This window comes from Triturus cristatus, chromosome 12 (assembly GCF_964204655.1).
Source record: "Triturus cristatus chromosome 12, aTriCri1.1, whole genome shotgun sequence".
Classification (NCBI taxonomy): Eukaryota; Metazoa; Chordata; class Amphibia; order Caudata; family Salamandridae; genus Triturus; species Triturus cristatus.
Window position 1 is genome coordinate 459,873,177 of NC_140595.1, and position 20,579 is coordinate 459,893,755.

The 20,579-nt window shown below is 46.7% G+C and overlaps 1 protein-coding gene across 1 annotated transcript in view; it reads right to left on the reverse strand.

Moving 5' to 3' along the window:
• The window catches only part of ITFG1 (integrin alpha FG-GAP repeat containing 1), a 1,870,060-nt gene that overhangs the window by 288,920 nt on the left and 1,560,561 nt on the right, over positions 1–20,579 (reverse strand). The window lies entirely within an intron of this gene.

The window sequence follows — 20,579 nt, forward strand, 5'->3', positions numbered from 1 at the left end:
TTCGGTCTCTTCATGGGACACACAGGCATGCCTATAATCTTCGGTCTCTTCATAGGACACACAGGCATGCCTATAATCTGAGGTCTCTTCATGGGACACACAGGCATGCCTATAATCTCTGGTCTCTTCATGGGACACACAGGCATGCCTATAATCCGAGTTCTCTTCATGGGACACACAGGCATGCTTATAATCTGAGGTCTCTTCATGGGACACACAAGCATGCCTATAATCTCTGGTCTCTTCATGGGACACACAGGCATGCCTATAGTTTCCGATCTTTTCATGGGACACACAAGCATGCCTATAATCTCCGGTCTCTTCATGGGACACACAGGCATGCCTATAATCTCTAATCTCTTCATTGGACACAGAGGCATGCCTATAATCTCCCGTCTCTTCATGGGACATACAGGCATGCTTATAATCTCCGGTCTCTTCATGGGACACACAGGCATGCCTATAATCTCCAGTCTCTTCATGGGACACACAGGCATGCCTATAATCTCCAATCTTTTCATGGGACACAGGCATGACTATAATCTCCGGTCTCTTCATGGGACACACAGGCATGCCTATAATCCGAGGTCGCTTCATGGGACACCAAGGCATCCCTATAATCCGAGGTCTCTTTATTGGGCACACAGTAATGCCGATAATCTCCGATCTCTTCATGGGACACACAGGCATGCTTATAATCTGAGGTCTTTTCATGGGACACACAAGCATGCCTATAATCTCTGGTATCTTCATGGGACACACAGGCATGCCTACAATCTCCGGTCTCTTCATGGGACACACAGGCATGCCTATAATCTCCGGTCTCTTCATGGGACACACAGGCATGCCTATAATCTCCGGTCTCTTCATGGGGCACACAGGCATGCCTATAATCTCCGGTCTCTTCATGGGATACACAGGCATGCCTATAATCTCCGGTCTCTTCATGGGACATACAGGCATGCCTATAAGCCGAGGTCTCTTCATGGGACACACAGGCATGCCTATAATCTCCGGTCTCTTCATGGGATACATAGGCATGCCTATAATCTCCGATCTCTTCATGGGACACACAGGCATGCCTATATTCCGAGGTCTCTTCATGGGACACACAGGCATGCCTATAATCTCTGGTCTCTTCATGGGACACACAGGCATGCCTATAATCAGAGTTCTCTTCATGGGACACACAGGCATGCTTATAATCTGAGGTCTCTTCATGGGACACACAAGCATGCCTATAATCAGAGTTCTCTTCATGGGACACACAGGCATGCTTATAATCTGAGGTCTCTTCATGGGACACACAAGCATGCCTATAATCTCTAGTCTCTTCATGGGGCACACAGGCATGCCTATAATCTCCGGTCTCTTCATGGGACACACAAGCATGCCTATAATCTTCGGTCTCTTCATGGGACATACAGGCATGCCTATAATCCGAGGTCTCTTCATGGGACACACAGGCATGCCTATAATCTCCGGTCTCTTCATGGGACACAAAGGCATGCCTATAATCCGAGGTTTCCTCATGGGACATACAAGCATGCCTATAATCTCTGATCTCTTCATGGGATACACAGGCATGCCTATAATCTTCAGTCTCTTCATGGGATACTCAGGCATGCCTATAATCTCGGTCTCTCCATGGGATACACAGGCATGCCTATAGTTTCCGGTCTCTTCATGGGACACACAGGCATGCCTATAATCTGAGGTCTCTTCATGGGACACACAGGCATGCTCATATTCTGAGGTCTCTTCATGGGACACACAAGCATGCCTATAACTCCGGTCTCTTCATGGGACACACAGGCATGCCTATAATCTTTGGTCTCTTCATGGGACACACAAGCATGCCTATAATCTTTGGTCTCTTCATGGGACACACAGGCATGCCTATAATCCGAGGTCTCTTCCTGGGACACACAGGCATGCCTATAATCCGAGGTCTCTTCATGGGACACACAGGCATGCCTATAATCTCCAATCTCTTCATGGGATACACAGGCATGCCTATAATCTTCGGTCTCTTCATGGGACACACAGGCATGCCTATAATCTTCGGTCTCTTCATGGGACACACAGGCATGCCTATAATCTGAGGTCTCTTCATGGGACACACAGGCATGCCTATAATCTCTGGTCTCTTCATGGGACACACAGGCATGCCTATAATCCGAGTTCTCTTCATGGGACACACAGGCATGCTTATAATCTGAGGTCTCTTCATGGGACACACAAGCATGCTTATAATCTCTGGTCTCTGCATGGGACACACAGGCATGCCTAAATTCAGAGTTCTCTTCATAGGACACACAGGCATGCTTATAATCTGAGATCTCTTCATGGGACACACAAGCATGCCTATAATCTCTGGTCTCTTCATGGGACACACAGGCATGCCTATAGTTTCCGGTCTCTTCATGGGACACACAAGCATGCCTATAATCTCTGGTCTCTTCTTGGGACACACAGGCATGCCTATAATCTCCAATCTCTTCATTGGACACAGAGGCATGCCTATAATCTCCAGTCTCTTCATGGGACATACAGGCATGCCTATAATCTCCGGTCTCTTCATGGGACACACAGGCATGCCTATAATCTCCAGTCTCTTCATGGGACACACAGGCATGCCTATAATCTCCAATCTCTCCATGGGATACACAGGCATGCCTATAATCTCCGGTCTTTTCATGGGATACACAAGCATGCCTATAATCTCCGGTCTCTTCATGGGACACACAGGCATGTCTATAATCTCCGGTCTCTTCATGGGACACACAGGCATGCTCATATTCTGAGGTCTCTTCATGGGACACACAAGCATGCCTATAACTCTGGTCTCTTCATGGGACACACAGGCATGCCTATAATCTTTGGTCTCTTCATGGGACACACAAGCATGCCTATAATCTTTGGTCTCTTCATGGGACACACAGGCATGCCTATAATCCGAGGTCTCTTCCTGGGACACACAGGCATGCCTATAATCCGAGGTCTCTTCATGGGACACACAGGCATGCCTATAATCTCCAATCTCTTCATGGGATACACAGGCATGCCTATAATCTTCGGTCTCTTCATGGGACACACAGGCATGCCTATAATCTTCGGTCTCTTCATGGGACACACAGGCATGCTCATATTCTGAGGTCTCTTCATGGGACACACAAGCATGCCTATAACTCCGGTCTCTTCATGGGACACACAGGCATGCCTATAATCTTTGGTCTCTTCATGGGACACACAAGCATGCCTATAATCTTTGGTCTCTTCATGGGACACACAGGCATGCCTATAATCTTCGGTCTCTTCATGGGACACACAGGCATGCCTATAATCTGAGGTCTGTTCATGGGACACACAGGCATGCCTATAATCTCTGGTCTCTTCATGGGACACACAGGCATGCCTATAATCCGAGTTCTCTTCATGGGACACACAGGCATGCTTATAATCTGAGGTCTCTTCATGGGACACACAAGCATGCTTATAATCTCTGGTCTCTTCATGGGACACACAGGCATGCCTAAATTCAGAGTTCTCTTCATAGGACACACAGGCATGCTTATAATCTGAGATCTCTTCATGGGACACACAAGCATGCCTATAATCTCTGGTCTCTTCATGGGACACACAGGCATGCTTATAGTTTCCGGTCTCTTCATGGGACACACAAGCATGCCTATAATCTCCGGTCTCTTCTTGGGACACACAGGCATGCCTATAATCTCCAATCTCTTCATTGGACACAGAGGCATGCCTATAATCTCCAGTCTCTTCATGGGACATACAGGCATGCCTATAATCTCCGGTCTCTTCATGGGACACACAGGCATGCCTATAGTTTCCGATCTCTTCATGGGACACACAGGCATGCCTATAATCTCTGGTCTCTTCATGGGAAACACAGGCATGCCTATAATCTCCGGTCTCTTCATGGGATACACAAGCATGCCTATAATCTCCGGTCTCTTCATGGGACACACAGGCATGTCTATAATCTCCGGTCTCTAAATGGGACACACAGGCATACCTATAATCACTGGTCTCTTCATGGGACACACAGGCATGCCTATAATCTCTGGTCTCTTCATGGGACACACAGGCATGCCTATAATCTCCGGTCTCCTTATGGGACATACAGGCATGCCTATATTCTCGGTCTCCATGGGACACACAGGCATGCCTATAATCTCCGGTCTCCTCATGGGACACACAGGCAGGCCTATTCTCTCTGGTCTCTTCATGGGACACACAGGCATGCCTATAATATCCGATCTCTTCATGGGACACACAGGCATGCCTATAATCTCCGGTCTCCTTATGGGACACACAGGCATGCCTTTATTCTTGGTCTCTTCATGGGACACACAGGCATGCCTATAATCTCCAGTCTCTTAATGGGACACACAGGCATGCCTATAATCTCTGATCTCTTCATGGGATATAGGCATGACTATAATCTCCGGTCTCTTCATGGGACACATAGGCATGCCTATAATCCGAGGTCGCTTCATGGGACACCCAGGCATCCCTATAATCCGAGGTCTCTTCATTGGGCACACAGGCATGCCGATAATCTCCGGTCTCTTCATAGGACACACAGGCATGCCTATAATCTCCGGTTTCTTCATGGGACACACAGGCATGCCTATAATCTCCGGTCTCTTCATGGGACACACAAGCATGCCTATAATCTTCGGTCTCTTCATGGGACACATAGGCATGCCTATAATCTCCGGTCTCTTCATGGGATACACAGGCATGCCTATAATCTCAGATCTCTTCATGGGACACACAGGCATGCCTATAATCCAAGGTATCCTTATGGGACACACAGGCATGCCTATAATCTCTGGTCTCTTCATGGGACACACAGGCATGCCTATAATCCGAGTTCTCTTCATGGGACACACAGGCATGCTTATAATCTGAGGTCTCTTCATGGGACACACAAGCATGCCTATAATCTCCGGTATCTTCATGGGACACACAGGCATGCCTACAATCTCCGGTCTCTTCATGGGACACACAGGCATGCCTATAATCTCCGGTCTCTTCATGGGAAACACAGGCATGCCTATAATCTCCGGTCTCATCAGGGGGACACAGGCATGCCTATAATCTCCGGTCTCTTCATGGGATACACAGGCATGCCTATAATCTCATTTCTCTTCATGGGACATACAGGTATGCCTATAATCCGAGGTCTCTTCATGGGACACACAGGCATGCCTATAATCTCCGGTCTCTTCATGGGACACACAGGCATGCCTATAATCTGAGGTTTCTTCATGGGACACACAGGCATGCCTATAATCTAAGGTCTCTTTATAGGACACACAAGCATGCCTATAATCTCTAGTCTCTTCATAGGACACACAGGCATGCCTATAATCTTCAGTCTCTTCATGGGATACACAGGCATGCCTATAATCTCAGTCTCTCCATGGGATACACAGGCATGCCTATAGTTTCCGGTCTCTTCATGGGACACACAGGCATGCCTATAATCTCCGGTCTCTTCATGGGACACACAGGCATGCCTATAATCTCCGGTCTCTTCATGGGATACACAAGCATGCCTATAATCTCCGGTCTCTTCATGGGACACACAGGCATGTCTATAATCTCCGGTCTCTAAATGGGACACACAGGCATACCTATAATCACTGGTCTCTTCATGGGACACACAGGCATGCCTATAATCTCCGGTCTCTTCATGGGACACACAGGCATGCCTACAATCTCCGGTGTCCTTATGGGACACACAGGCATGCCTATATTCTCGGTCTCTTCATGGGACACACAGGCATGCCTATAATCTCCGGTCTCCTCATGGGACACACAGGCAGGCCTATTCTCTCCGGTCTCTTCATGGGACACACAGGCATGCCTATAATATCCGGTCTCTTCATGGGACACACAGGCATGCCTATAATCTCCGGTCTCCTTATGGGACACACAGGCATGCCTTTATTCTTGGTCTCTTCATGGGACACACAGGCATGCCTATAATCTCCGGTCTCCTCATGGGACACACAGGCAGGCCTATTCTCTCTGGTCTCTTCATGGGACATACAGGCATGCCTATAATCCGAGGTCTCTTCATGGGACACACAGGCATGCCTATAATCCGAGGTCTCTTCATGGGACACACAGGCATGCTCATATTCTGAGGTCTCTTCATGGGACACACAAGCATGCCTATAACTCCGGTCTCTTCATGGGACACACAGGCATGCCTATAATCTTTGGTCTCTTCATGAGATACACAAGCATGCCTATATTCTTTGGTCTCTTCATGGGACACACAGGCATGCCTATAATCCGAGGTCTCTTCCTGGGACACACAGCCATGCCTATAATCCGAGGTCTCTTCATGGGACACACAGGCATGCCTATAATCTCTAATCTCTTCATGGGATACACAGGCATGCCTATAATCTTCGGTCTCTTCATGGGACACACAGGCATGCCTATAATCTTCGGTCTCTTCATGGGACACACAGGCATGCCTATAATCTGAGGTCTCTTCATGGGACAAACAGGCATGCCTATAATCTCTGGTCTCTTCATGGGACACACAGGCATGCCTATAATCCGAGTTCTCTTCATGGGACACACAGGCATGCTTATAATCTGAGATCTCTTCATGGGACACACAAGCATGCCTATAATCTCTGGTCTCTTCATGGGACACACAGGCATGCCTATAGTTTCCGGTCTTTTCATGGGACACACAAGCATGCCTATAATCTCCGGTCTCTTCATGGGACACACAGGCATGCCTATAATCTCCAATCTCTTCATTGGACACAGAGGCATGCCTATAATCTCCTGTCTCTTCATGGGACATACAGGCATGCTTATAATCTCCGGTCTCTTCATGGGACACACGGGCATGCCTATAATCTCTGGTCTCTTCATGGGACACACAGGCATGCCTATAATCTCCGGTCTCTTCATGGGACAGACAAGCATGCCTATAATCTCCGGTCTCTTCATGGGACACACAGGCATGCCTATAATCAGAGGTCTCTTCATGGGACACACAGGCATGCCTATAATCTGAGGTCTCTTCATGGGACACACAAGCATGCCTATAATCTCTGGTCTCTACTTGGGACACACAGGCATGCCTATAATCTCCGGTCTCTTCATGGGACACAAAAGCATGCCTATAATCTCCGGTCTCTTCATGGGACACACAGGCATGCCTATAGTTTCTGGTCTCTTCATGGAACATACAGGCATGCCTATAATCTGAGGTCTCTTCATGGGACACACAGGCATGCCTATAATCTCCAATCTCTTCATGAGACACACAGGCATGCCTATAATCTCCAGTCTCTTTATGAGACACACAAGCATGCCTATAATCTCCAGTCTCTTCATGGGATACACAGGCATGTCTATAATCTCCGGTCTCTAAATGGGACACACATGCATAACTATAATCACTGGTCGCTTCATGAGACACACAGGCATGCCTATAATGTCCAGTCTCTTCATGGGACACACAGGCATGCCTATAATCTCTGGTCTCTTCATGGGACACACAGGCATGCCTATAATCTCCGGTTTCTTCATGGGACACACAGGCATGCCTATAATATGAGGTCTCTTCATGGGACACACACGCATGCCTAAAATCTCCGGTCTCTTCATGGGATGCACAGGCATGCCTATAATCTCCGGTCTCTTCATGGGACACACAGGCATACCTATAATCTCCGGTCTCTACATGGGACACACAGGCATGCCTATAAACTCTGGTCTCTTCATGGGACACACAGGCATGCATATAATCTCCGGTCTCTTCATAGGACACACAGGCTTGCTCATAATCTGAGGTCTCTTCATGGAACACACAGGCCTGCCTATAATATGAGGTCTCTTCATGGGACACACAGGCATGCCTATAATATTCGGTCTCTTCATGGGACACATAGGCATGCCTATAATCTCTGGTCTCTTCATGGGACACACAGGCATGCCTATAATCTGAGGTCCCTTCCTGGGACACACAGGCATGCCTATAATCTCCGGTCTCTTCATGGGTCACACAGGCATGCCTATGATCTCCGGTCTCTTCATGGGACACACAGACATGCCTATTATCTCCGGTCTCTTCATGGGACACACAGGCATGCCTATAATCTCCGGTCTCTTCATGGGACACAGGCATGACTATAATCTCTGGTCTCTTCATGGGACACACAGGCATGCCTATAATCCGAGGTCTCTTCATTGGGCACACAGGCATGCCGATAATCTCCGGTCTCTTCATGGGACACACAGGCATGCCTATAATCTCTGGTTTCTTCATGGGACACACAGGCATGCCTATAATCTCCGGTCTCTTCATGGGACACACAAGCATGCCTATAATCTTCGGTCTCTTCATGGGACACACAGGCATGCCTATAATCTCCGGTCTCTTCATGGGATACACAGGCATGCCTATAATCTCTGATCTCTTCATGGGACACACAGGCATGCCTATAATCCGAGGTCTCTTCATGGGACACACAGGCATGCCTATAATCTCTGGTCTCTTCATGGGACACACAGGCATGCCTATAATCCGACTTCTCTTCATGGGACACACAAGCATGCCTATAATCTCCGGTCTCTTCATGGGACACAGGCATGACTATAATCTCTGGTCTCTTCATGGGACACACAGGCATGCCTATAATCCGAGGTCTCTTCATTGGGCACACAGGCATGCCGATAATCTCCGGTCTCTTCATGGGACACACAGGCATGCCTATAATCTCTGGTTTCTTCATGGGACACACAGGCATGCCTATAATCTCCGGTCTCTTCATGGGACACACAAGCATGCCTATAATCTTCGGTCTCTTCATGGGACACACAGGCATGCCTATAATCTCCGGTCTCTTCATGGGATACACAGGCATGCCTATAATCTCTGATCTCTTCATGGGACACACAGGCATGCCTATAATCCGAGGTCTCTTCATGGGACACACAGGCATGCCTATAATCTCTGGTCTCTTCATGGGACACACAGGCATGCCTATAATCCGACTTCTCTTCATGGGACACACAAGCATGCCTATAATCTCCGGTATCTTCATGGGACGCACAGGAATGCCTACAATCTCCGGTCTCTTCATGGGACACACAGGCATGACTATAATCTCCGGTCTCTTCATGGGACACACAGGCATGCCTATAATCTCTGGTCTCTTCATGGGACACACAGGCATGCCTATAATCTCCGGTCTTTTCATGGGACAGACAAGCATGCCTATAATCTCCGGTCTCTTCATGGGACACACAAGCATGCCTATAATCTTCAGTCTCTTCATGGGACATACAGGCATGCCTATAATCCGGGGTCTCTTCATGGGACATACAGGCATGCCTATAATCTCCGGTCTCTTCATGGGACACACAGGCATGCCTATAATCCGACGTTTCTTCATGGGACACACAGGCATGCCTATAATCTGAGGTCCCTTCATGGGACACACAAGCATGCCTATAATCTCCGGTCTCTTCATGGGACACACAGGCATGCCTATAATCTTCAGTCTCTTTATGGGACACACAGGCATGCCTATAATCTCGGTCTCTCCATGGGATACACAGGCATGCTTATAGTTTCCGGTCTCTTCATGGGACACACAGGCATGCCTATATTCCGAGGTCTCTTCATGGGACACACAGGCATGCCTATAATCTCCGATCTCTTCATGGGACACACAGGCATGTCTATAATCTCCGGTCTCTTCATGGGACACACAGGCATGCCTATAATCTCCGGTCTCTTCATGGGACACAGGCATGACTATAATCTCCGGTCTCCTTAAGGGACACACAGGCATGCCTATATTCCGAGGTCTCTTCATGGGACACACAGGCATACCTATAATCACTGGTCTTTTCATGGGACACACAGGCATGTCTATAATCTCCGGTCTCTTCATGGGACACAGGCATGCCTATAGTTTCCGGTCTCTTCATGGGACACACAGGCATGCCTATATTCCGAGGTCTCTTCATGGGACACACAGGCAAACCTATAATCACTGGTCTTTTCATAGGACACACAGGCATGCCTATATTCTCGGTCTCTTCATGGGACACACAGGCATGCCTATAATCTCTGGTCTCCTCATGGGACACACAGGCATGCCTATTCTCTCCGGGCAAGATCACAGGTTTAGTGTCCTGATGGGCAAGCCGGATGGGGGATATGCTTGAGGTCTGGACGATGTCCAATTTTTGTCCCAAGAGTAGTAGCTCATCGTGGTAAAGGACCACTGTGGTGGCCATCTTGGGGTCAGGCAAGAGGTTCTGCTCCTTGTGTTCCATTCAGCCAGACCCCATTTTTACCTTTCCCCTTTGTATTCTCAGGGGCCTCAAGGGTAATTTGCGCAGTTCTTTAGGTGTCTCCAGGGCTGTCACAGTAGGATACTCCTCCGTGCTACCTATTAGCTGCCATTTTAGGGTCAGGTGTGCAGGAAGATTAATTATGGTCCTTTCGGCATGGGCCGGGTGGGAGGTTGCCTCACCGCTTTTAGGAGGTTTGTCTGAGCGCCTGAGACCATACAGGCAGAATCTCCAGGGGCCGGGACTAAAGAAAGCCCCAGACACACGCGGGGGCCTCCAGCACTATGGAGCCGATGGGTCATTTGCCAGAGCTCCCATACTTTTTTGGTGATAAATATTGATGTGAAGCCTTAAGATTAAAAATTACAACAATTTGGCTCAAGAGCCAGAGGTTGGCTCTATTAAATGTTGGTGCAGCAATAATCAAGGCTGCGTAGTCCTGATCCACTCCGGGTCTCTTGTCAGGCACACCCTGCCCATCATTCTAAGAGGTTACCGCTTTTTTCCTTTTTGCATGTATTCAGTTTCTTTTCCTCCACCACTCAGCACCAACTCAGCATCACTAAGCATCGCCTCAGTATCACTCTGCATCGCCTTCGCACCAGCACACCACCACCTCAGGATCACTCAGGCCAGGAACGACATTCTACTATATACTACAGCACACTACATCACTCTACTCCTTTACATTATCTGTGACTACATATTACTGTATTCTATTATGCACCACAGTACTCTACCTCACTCCTTTCTGCACCACTATACTTAGCCACAGTGCAACACAACCCTATTTAAACATACACTCCAACGCTCTATTCTGCATAACTACACTGTATGCCACTACATTCTATATTACTTCACTCAGCACCTCAACTCTACTGCACTTAATGTCACTACACTGTACCCAACACTACTCTGCACCAATCCACTCTATAAAACTATAATTCTATAACACTCTACACCATTGCACTGTATAAAACTACAATATACTTTACACTGCTGTACACTATACCACAGCACTCTATCCCCTTCGCTACTAGGCCTTTTCCCCCCTGTGCTAAGCCTTTTTTTTGGCTATTTGGAGTTGTTTGCGCTTAGGCCCCTGTAACTTATTGGCCACAAAAGGTATCCACGCCAAAATTGCATCCTTTTCTTCCAACATCTTGGGGATTCCCAAGGTACCCAGGGTTTGTGGATTCCCCTGGAGCGGACCCAGAAATTAGCCAAAATACAGCTACATTTTTGGTGGAAAAATGAAGGGAAAGTGCTACAAATGAAAGCATCTGTTTTCCCTGCAAAGGGTTTGTGGGGCTGATATCACAATTTTCCCAGCTTTCAGGAGCTGACCCACTTTTGTCAGAAAACCCACATTTTTTACACAGTTTTGGCATTTTACTGGGACATCGCCTATTTTTGCTATTTTTTTGTGCTTTCAACCTTCTTTCCGTTAATGGTCGAAATAGGTATGAAATCAATAATGGATCCTGGAAAGTTATACATTTTAGAAAAGTAGACACAATTCAGAATCCAGCAAGGTGTCATTAGTGTAGCTCCTTCAAGGTTTCTTTAAAGAAAATAACAGTTGAAAATAGGAAAAATTGAAAATGAGTTAAAAAAAAAAACCAGACATTTGTGCCAACGTTTTCACCTGTAACTTCTAATTATGACAGATGTTTGAAAGCAATATACAGTTACATCCACTGGACCTTTCTGGTTGTGGGGATATATAGGAGTTAGAGGTTCACCAAGAACCTGACTAACCCAGAGCCAATAATGAGCAGCGTCTTGCAATGTTTTTTTATTATTATGTACCGAGTATATAGCAATTAATTTGGGAAAATATATAAAGTGAAAAATCGGGATGAAAGACACTTATGAATTTCTGAAATTGGAATAAAATAGAGTTTAGAAACAGTAGCTATTGGCACATATCCGAAATTGTAAGTACCCAAACTAGCATGAGAATTATGGGACATTTTTCAAAGTGACTTCTTTTTTACACATTGTCTTAAATTTGGAGGTCAGAAATGCATCGAAATTCAATAGGTAACGGTTGCTCTACAATTCTGTGTTACCCTAAGTCTCCAATAAAAATGGTACCTCACTTGTGTGGGTAGGCCTGGTACCTGTGACCGGAAACAGCCTAACACGCAATGTGGACATAACCCATTTTCACAGTGAAAACTGACCCTTTTTTTGCAAAGTGCCTAGCTGTAGATTTTGAACCCTAGCTCTGCCGCCACCTAGGAAACCCAGCAAACCTATACATTTTTGAAAACTAGACTCCCAGGGGAATCCAGGATTGGGTGACTTGTCTGGCTCTCACCAGGTTCTGTTACCCAGAACCCCTTGCAAACCTCAAACTTTGTAAAAAAAAAAAGACATTTGCCTCATTTCTGTGATGGAAATTTCTGGAATCTGCGTGGATCCACAAATTTTTTACCACCCAGCGTTCCGCCAGGTCTCCCAACAAGCATTGGCATAGCCAATAGGTCTCGCCTTTGGGACCTTATAAGTGTTTAGTTATCCAGCACAATATCCTTGGTGCAACAACATCGTGTTGCATGGCTAAACATTTATAAGGTCCCAAAGGCGAGACCTATTGGCTATGCCAATGCTTGTTTTGAGTGAGTGGCTCGTGCAGGTATGCCACTGTGAGGTAGTGATGCTGTGAGTAATTTTCCAGGAGCCCCTGTGACATTGCGCCTCTTCAAAATGTATCTTGGGTCTGGTGTAATACTTCTAGCCCCTATTCCTGTCTTCTCGCACCCAATGCATCCTTAAATGTCCCATGTACAGCCGGGGTTGACACTCCTATTACCCCTGCCCTCCAGTGACACTTTACCTGTCACGGGTGGTGGTGTTGGATGTGGTGGTTGTGGTGGACGACGTGGTGGTGGTTGTGGGGGAAGTGGTGGTGGGGGAAGTGGTGGTGGTTGTGGTGGACGTGGTGGTGGTTGTGGTGGACGTGGTGGTGGTGGTTGTGGTGGACGTGGTGGTGGTGGTTGTGGTGGACGTGGTGGTGGTTGTGGTGGACGTGGTGGACGTGGTGGTGCTTGTGGTGGACGTGGTGGTGCTTGTGGTGGACGTGGTGGTGGACGTGGTGGTGGTGGACGTGGTGGTGGTGGACGTGGTGGTGGTGGACGTGGTGGTGGTGGACGCGGTGGAAGGGCTACTGCCCAAACTGCGTTCTGGAGGGCAGAAAGACTGGCTTTTTTGGGGGGTTGGGGGCATTGGCATGCATGCCCATTCTGGGCAGCCCCCACCCCTGAAATTTGAAAAACGATACCCCTGGTGCCTAGTGGGATTCTACCCCGAGGCGGCAGATAAGGGACTATTGCCCCATCTGCCTTGGGGGGGGCAGAAAGACTGGTACGTTTTTGAGGGTTGGCGCATTGACATGCCTATTCTGGGCAGCTCCCACCCGAACTTTGAAGGAAAAAAGTCGCTGGGGTTTAGTTGGCTTTCTGCCCCCTCGGGAGGGGGGGCAGATCAGTGGCTGTTGCCTCATCTGCCTCCTGGGGGTGGCAGAAAGTCTTATGCCTGCTTTGGGGAGATAGGGAGGGGGCATTGGCATGCCCATTCTGCTCAGCTCCCACCCCTGGCCCATAAAAAAAATCCCTGGCGTCTAGTGTTTAACTATTGTGTAACAATATAATACACCAAATAAAACATGCTTTTACTATCTTGGTAAAGTGTTAACAATGCTTCTTATTGTATTCAATATTCTGCGATACTCAGACCTACCAATATCATGGCACTTAATACTGGGAAGGGCTGACATAAGGAATTGTAATCATACCCATAACACATTCTTTCATTTTGAAGACAGAAATGCATCAAAAGTCAATAGGTAATGATTGTTGCTCTACAATTGTGTTTTTTTTTTAAAACAAATTTTGAGGTTTGCAAGGGATTCTGGGTAACAGAACCTGGCGAGAGCCAGACAAGTCACCCCATCCTGGATTCCCCTGGGTGTCTAGTTTTCAGAAATGTATAGGGTTGCTAGGTTTTCCTAGGTGCAGGAGAACTAGGGTTCAAAATCTACAGCTAGGCACTTTGCAAAAAAAAAGTGTCAGTTTTCACTGTGAATATGTGGTGGGTCTGTTAGAAGTGGGGGTCTCTAGTTGGCAATGGCTGGCCACCGTCCAAGTAGGGACCCTTCTTCCTAAGTCCGAGTAAGAGGGGTACACCCTTTGATTACCCCTACTCAACCCTGTGGTAACGTAGCACGAGCAGGTAGGCTTATCTCAGAGGCAGTGTGTGAAGCATTTATGACCATACACAGTAACACAGTGAAGAACACTACAAAGGGACACCACACAAGTAGTTATAAAAAAATAAGTATCTTTATATATAGACTTAACACAAGACCAATTACGGTAAAAGCCACAATACTGTAAAATAGGATTATTCTTCAAATGCTGCAAAAATAGTTCAAAGTGTGCAAAGAGGAGTTCAGTTCAAAGCAGTGGTCTCTGCGAGCCTTTTACTTACAAAGTACCTGGATTTTATAGCAAAACAACCAAAATGTCGCAAAGGAGCTGTAGCGATGATTTTCTGCACGCGAGGCTGGCGATGCGTTGAATCCTTGTCACTAGGGAGGATGATGCGCCGACCTGCTGATGCGTGCGGAGACGATGCGACAAACTTCTGCACGCTAGGCTGTTGATGCGATGACTCCTTGCTGCGAGGGAGGAGATGATGCGACGATGCGATGATCTCTTGGAGTTAGCTAGCACTTGGAAGCCCACAAACGTGCGACGGGTTGATCTTTGGTTGCGAGCACTCAGTGGCAGCAGCGCGACGATTTTCCGAGTGCTTTCGGCTGCGTCGGCTCGCAAACGGGCGTTAGCAACGATTTCAGCACTCTCTTCTCTGTAGTAGAACTAGAGGCCCTGGAACACACAGGAGCCTCACCTGCAGATAGAAATCCTCGCTGGGAGGAATCAGGAGGCTGGTGGTGAAGTCTGATGTGCCTGAGACTTCAGCAGGAGGCTAGCTCTCTTCTAGCCCCTAGGTGATTGCTTTAGCAAGATAAATAAAAGTTTTCTCAAGTTCTTTTCCCTCTTCTTCCAAGTCCAATAGTAACCACTGCAGGCCAATCCAGGAAACCGCACACAAGCACAAGGATAGTCACCTCCTGCAGATTCCTTCAGTTACATGGACAGAGGTTCTTCTTGATGTCCAGGAGCAATACAAATTGTAGGGGTTTCTTTCAGCACAGATATTTATACCCCAAAAGTCTTTGTTCTCAAAAGCTGCAAGTCACTGAACCTAGCCAGAACCAGTTCTGCTCGGTCCTGGAGCACTTTGTTTACCAGGCTGCATCCTTCCTTTCAGAAAGAGGGGGTCAGCCATCAGACGCACAGTGGGAGGTGGAGCCAGCATTCACCTTGCCAGGCACAGCCCTATTCAGGTCAAGGAGCTACCCCTCCCCATACTCCAAATGCAGATCTCTCTATTCAACTCAGGTCTGACTCAGCCTGCCCTGTCCCTCCAAAACCAGACAGCCAATACACATAACAGCAGAGCACACTGGAAGGCTTAGGCAAGAAAATACCTACTTTCTAAAAGTGGTATTTTCAAACACAGAATATAAAACTAAACTTCAATAAAATGTGTATTTTAATATTCTGAGCTCAGGCATACTAAATTCGTTTTTCTACCATGTTCCTGGGGTCAGTTAGGACTATAGAGTGTAATAGTCAAACTGCCCATTCTGGCCTATGGAGAACAGGTAGCCTTACAGTAGTGAAAAACGAAATTTGCTGTAATTCACTACCAGGACATGCTACACACACCAAGGCATGTCCTACCTTACACATACAATGCCACCCTACCATAGGGGTGACTTACATGATGCCAAGGGAAGGTCCAGGGGCTGAGAAGTGGGTGCACTTCACAGCCAAGATGGCAGTTCTGGACTGCACACAAACTCTGCAGTGGCAGGTTTGAGACACACTTTACAAGCTGCTTCTGTGGGTGGCGCAAACCAGCGCTGCAGGCCCACCAGCAGCATCTGGTCTTCCAGCCCTGGGCGTGAAGAACCAGAACCTTTTGGGTCTGGCGGCGCAGGGTATGCCTTAATATCCTAGGTTCTCCTGCTCAGCTACACAGAGACACGGGGACACTCTGTCGCCGTAAAAGTTCAGATTTTATTAGCTGCACCTAGTACAGTTGTCCTAGAAGTACACACACGGTATGTTCTCAGGAGACTGCCACTTCACTCCGTGGCGCACAATCTTATATTGGTGTAGAAGACATATACATTAACCAGAAAACACACCTAAAACATCCAATAGGAAAGGTTAGAAAACAGAACAGAGCCAATAGGAAAGGTTTGAAAATAAAGTATCAGGTATTTGCCATCCCTCCCACAGGTTAAGGTATTAACTTGTTTGTAACTGGTTTGCAGGTGGCAAGATACGTTCGTGTGTTTTGGAGGACAGTTGTGAAACGAGAGAATACGAGCAGAGGACAGCGAAGGTCAGACGATAACATAAAGTCAGAAGAGAATAGTGTGAACCAACAGATAGTTGAGACCGGGATTAGAAAAACCAGATGGGGATTAGGGTACTCGGCCAGTCCTAACACCAGCTTTGTAAATAGAGGCAGAAGGCTTATTTTGACACGATGCTGCAGGAAAAGCAGAAAAGACTTTGTTCACCGTGCTGCCTGAGTGAGGGCAACACAAAATCGCGGCGGAGCACAAAATGGCGGGTCGATTCGATCACGATCGAAAATCGATTTTTCTCAGACCCTCCTTTTGCCAGAACTCAGGCAAGATACTTACTCATGTTAATCTGAGTCAATGTCGATGGCCATGAGGTCATCGAGCTGTTGCTGTAGCATCATTCTAATATTCTCTGTTCTTTGTGATTTGGGTTTAGGGATGCACATAGTAGCACAAAGGTCGCAGATGGCGGGACCACAGTGCATACATAGGCAACAAGAAAAAATGATGGCCAAAACTACTCCAAGGAATGTCAATACCTTCCAACCCCATTTGGACAGTAGTCCCCAAAACCACTCCAATAATGACCAATCTCCTTTGTCCTGATGAATCGACTCAGAGATTATATGTAACTTAGAGATAGCTTGGTATACTGTCGGAGCGTCATCAGGTATGAAAATACAGCAACTTGACCCGATCAATTTGCACAATCCACCACGGTCCGCAAGAACAAAGTCTAAGGCAACTCGGTTTTGTAAAGTCATAAGACGATCCGCCTGTAGTTCTGCCGTGATATTACTTAAGGCTCCTACAGTGATGTCTATAGTGGTTTCTACGACACGAACCAGTTGCCTTATGTTTCTGCTGTTGGCCATTGGACCCCAAAAAGGAAGAAATCCTTTGAGGAAATCTCCTCCCTCTTGTCCTGCTGTGTCTTTAGAATCAATAATCCCTCTGCCATATCTGTTTCGATGATGGTTTGCAGAAGCGGTGTATGTAGGGGGAAGTAGAAAAGCTATATAACAGGTACCAGAAAAACCAGTTGGCAACCACGTGTAAGCCCTATTGTGGCAGATAAAATACGTGCCTTGAGATGGTACTAGAGGCGGTGAGTTTTGAGAGGAGTAGACGTATGTGTGGGAACAGTTGTTTCTTTGTACGGTGTCAGTACAGTGACCATTTATTTGCAGACAAAAATTTCCCTGATGAGGAATAGTCCAAATCGGTGGATATTTTCCTCGTTTACCCTTATCACTAAGGCTAGTGACATAATGGGTGACGTTCCAGTTAGTGTACGCTTTTCTTTCGTCAATGGAAATGTTACTATTTTCCATGATTTTAGGAAGCTACCATTCCCTTTATCAATGAACTATGGCTGAAATCCGGACCACCAATATGTGAACTAACGGATCGTCTGAATTTGCTTTGATAGGCATTGGAGAAGATAACAAAATAAGCCCAAGCATAACCCTCATAGGAGAACGGAAGAACTAAATACGGCATTCCTTTTTCTGTGGTATGTGGCATAAGTCCACACACCCAACAGTCAGTTGTATTTATCACTAATTGGTGTTGATGTAATAACTGGACAAACGAATTGTTGTAATATTTGGTTCGTCTAATGAGTTCATGTTGGGGAAGGGTATGAAATAGATGTGGAGAGACAGTAGAAGAAGACGAAAAGGTAGAAGGAGAGACAACTTTTTGCTGCAGAGCATAAATAATCCAACTTATACACGCCAAAAGGATACACAATAATATAATACATAAGGCTATACTAAAATGACTGTACATTAATCTACAGAATTCTTTTTTTATTATATCCTTTCTCTCTCTTTTTCCTAATGTAGTTTCCATCTTTCTAAATGGATGCTCACGGCAATCTTCCCAATCACTTGATTATGATTATCTGCCGTCCTATGACACTGCACGTCCTGCATGCCTATTGCCACTACTCAGGTCACTACCAAGACTCCTACCGTGACCCTGCAACCGGGATAGAATACTACATAGGAGAGAGAAAAATCTTAAGTGTTCTTTGGTCTAGGTCTTAGATTATAGTGTTCTTTATCAGGTGAAGTTTGGTCTCGGAACAATGTTCGCAGATTTGTCGTATTCAAGCGACGATGTGGTTTTATCGCTTCCTGAAGAATATCGTCGTCCTCTTTCTCAGACAATGTTCCTTTCAGGCGTGCATCGCTAAAAGGTACAAATCGTGGAACCTTCTCACTCTGAGTCACTATTACCCTTACGCACCCATTGATCGAAGGGTAGAGGCAAAGGCACTTTCTTACAATGCACGCCGTGAATCCAGTTTTTCTTCCCTTCGACTTTTACTGCTATTCTCGTGGTTAAGAGAACCAACCGAGGCTCCCTCCACCTGGGCTCCAAATTCTTCGTCCTTTGGAAATTCTTTATGCAGACCCAGTCACCTGGTCGGCTGGAATGACCTTGGTCTGTGGAAGCCTCTGGCAAAGCACTCTGAACCTGTTGATGGAGAACACGCAATTTAGTTGTAAGTTCATGCAAGTAATCAATCAACATTGGATATGGCAAGTCTGAGTATTTCTTACGGCGAGGGACTCCCCATATATTAGCTGGGCGCCCAAAAACCACCTCGTAAGGGCCAAGTCCCAAACGAGTGTACAGCAGTTCTGGTGGATAGAAGAGCCAATGGTAAAGCATCGGGCCAATTAAGTCTGTTCTAGCCTGCACTTTCGCTAGTTTAAGTTTCAAAGTTCCATTGTAGCATTCCACTAAACCCGCTGACTGTGGATGGTTTACCACATGGAACTTTTGCTTGATACCAAGACCCGCACAAACTTTTTGCATGACTTGGCCCACGAACTCGCTCCCATTGTCACTCCAGACAATGCGCGGCAAACCAAACCTGGGGAAGAATTCTTTTAGTAGAACTTTGGCTGTGGATAAGGCTGTATTGTATTTTAGAGGGTATGCTTCTATCCACCTAGAAACGGCGCATACCACCACCAGAACATATTTGAGGTTGTTGCATCGTTCCATATGAATGTAATCGATCTGCAACACCTCAAATGGATATGTCGGAGGAGCAAAGTTGGAGTTGGGGTTCCCTTTCCCGGATTGTACATCAAACATACAATACAATGTTTCACTACATTGTCTGCACACTTTGGGATTCCTTCATTTTGCCACACTGGAGCCAGAAGCTTGCATATACCTTTCGCACTTAAGTGGGCTGGACCATGCGCCATAGTAACTACTGGGAGTACATAGGCATCTATTAACAGCCAACGTTGGTGTTCAGATAATTCCACCCAACATCCCATCTCGTCTAATTGCCTGTACTTTCTTTCCACTTGCTCAATTCTTTCTCTGTAGCCTCTTCCTGAATTGACCTTACACTTTCTACTGTATCCTCATACATTCCTCTCTCTAACCCAGTTCGCAGGACCAGCAACATACATTCGACTTGTAGCATCTCTCGCTGTCTTTTTAGCTACTTCATCTGCAAATGCATTTTCTCGACCAACATCATCTGTAATCTTCTTGTGTGCACTACACTTCACAATTGCTATCTGAGCAGGTAAAGAAAGTGACTCAAGAAGATCAGTCACCAACTGACCATGTTGTATTTTAGTGCCATGTGAAGTAAGGAATCCCCTCTCTTTCCAAAGACGCCCAAAATTGAACGCTACACCAAACGCATACTGACTGTCAGTATACACATTCACTCTTTTTCCTTTTGACAACACTCATGCTC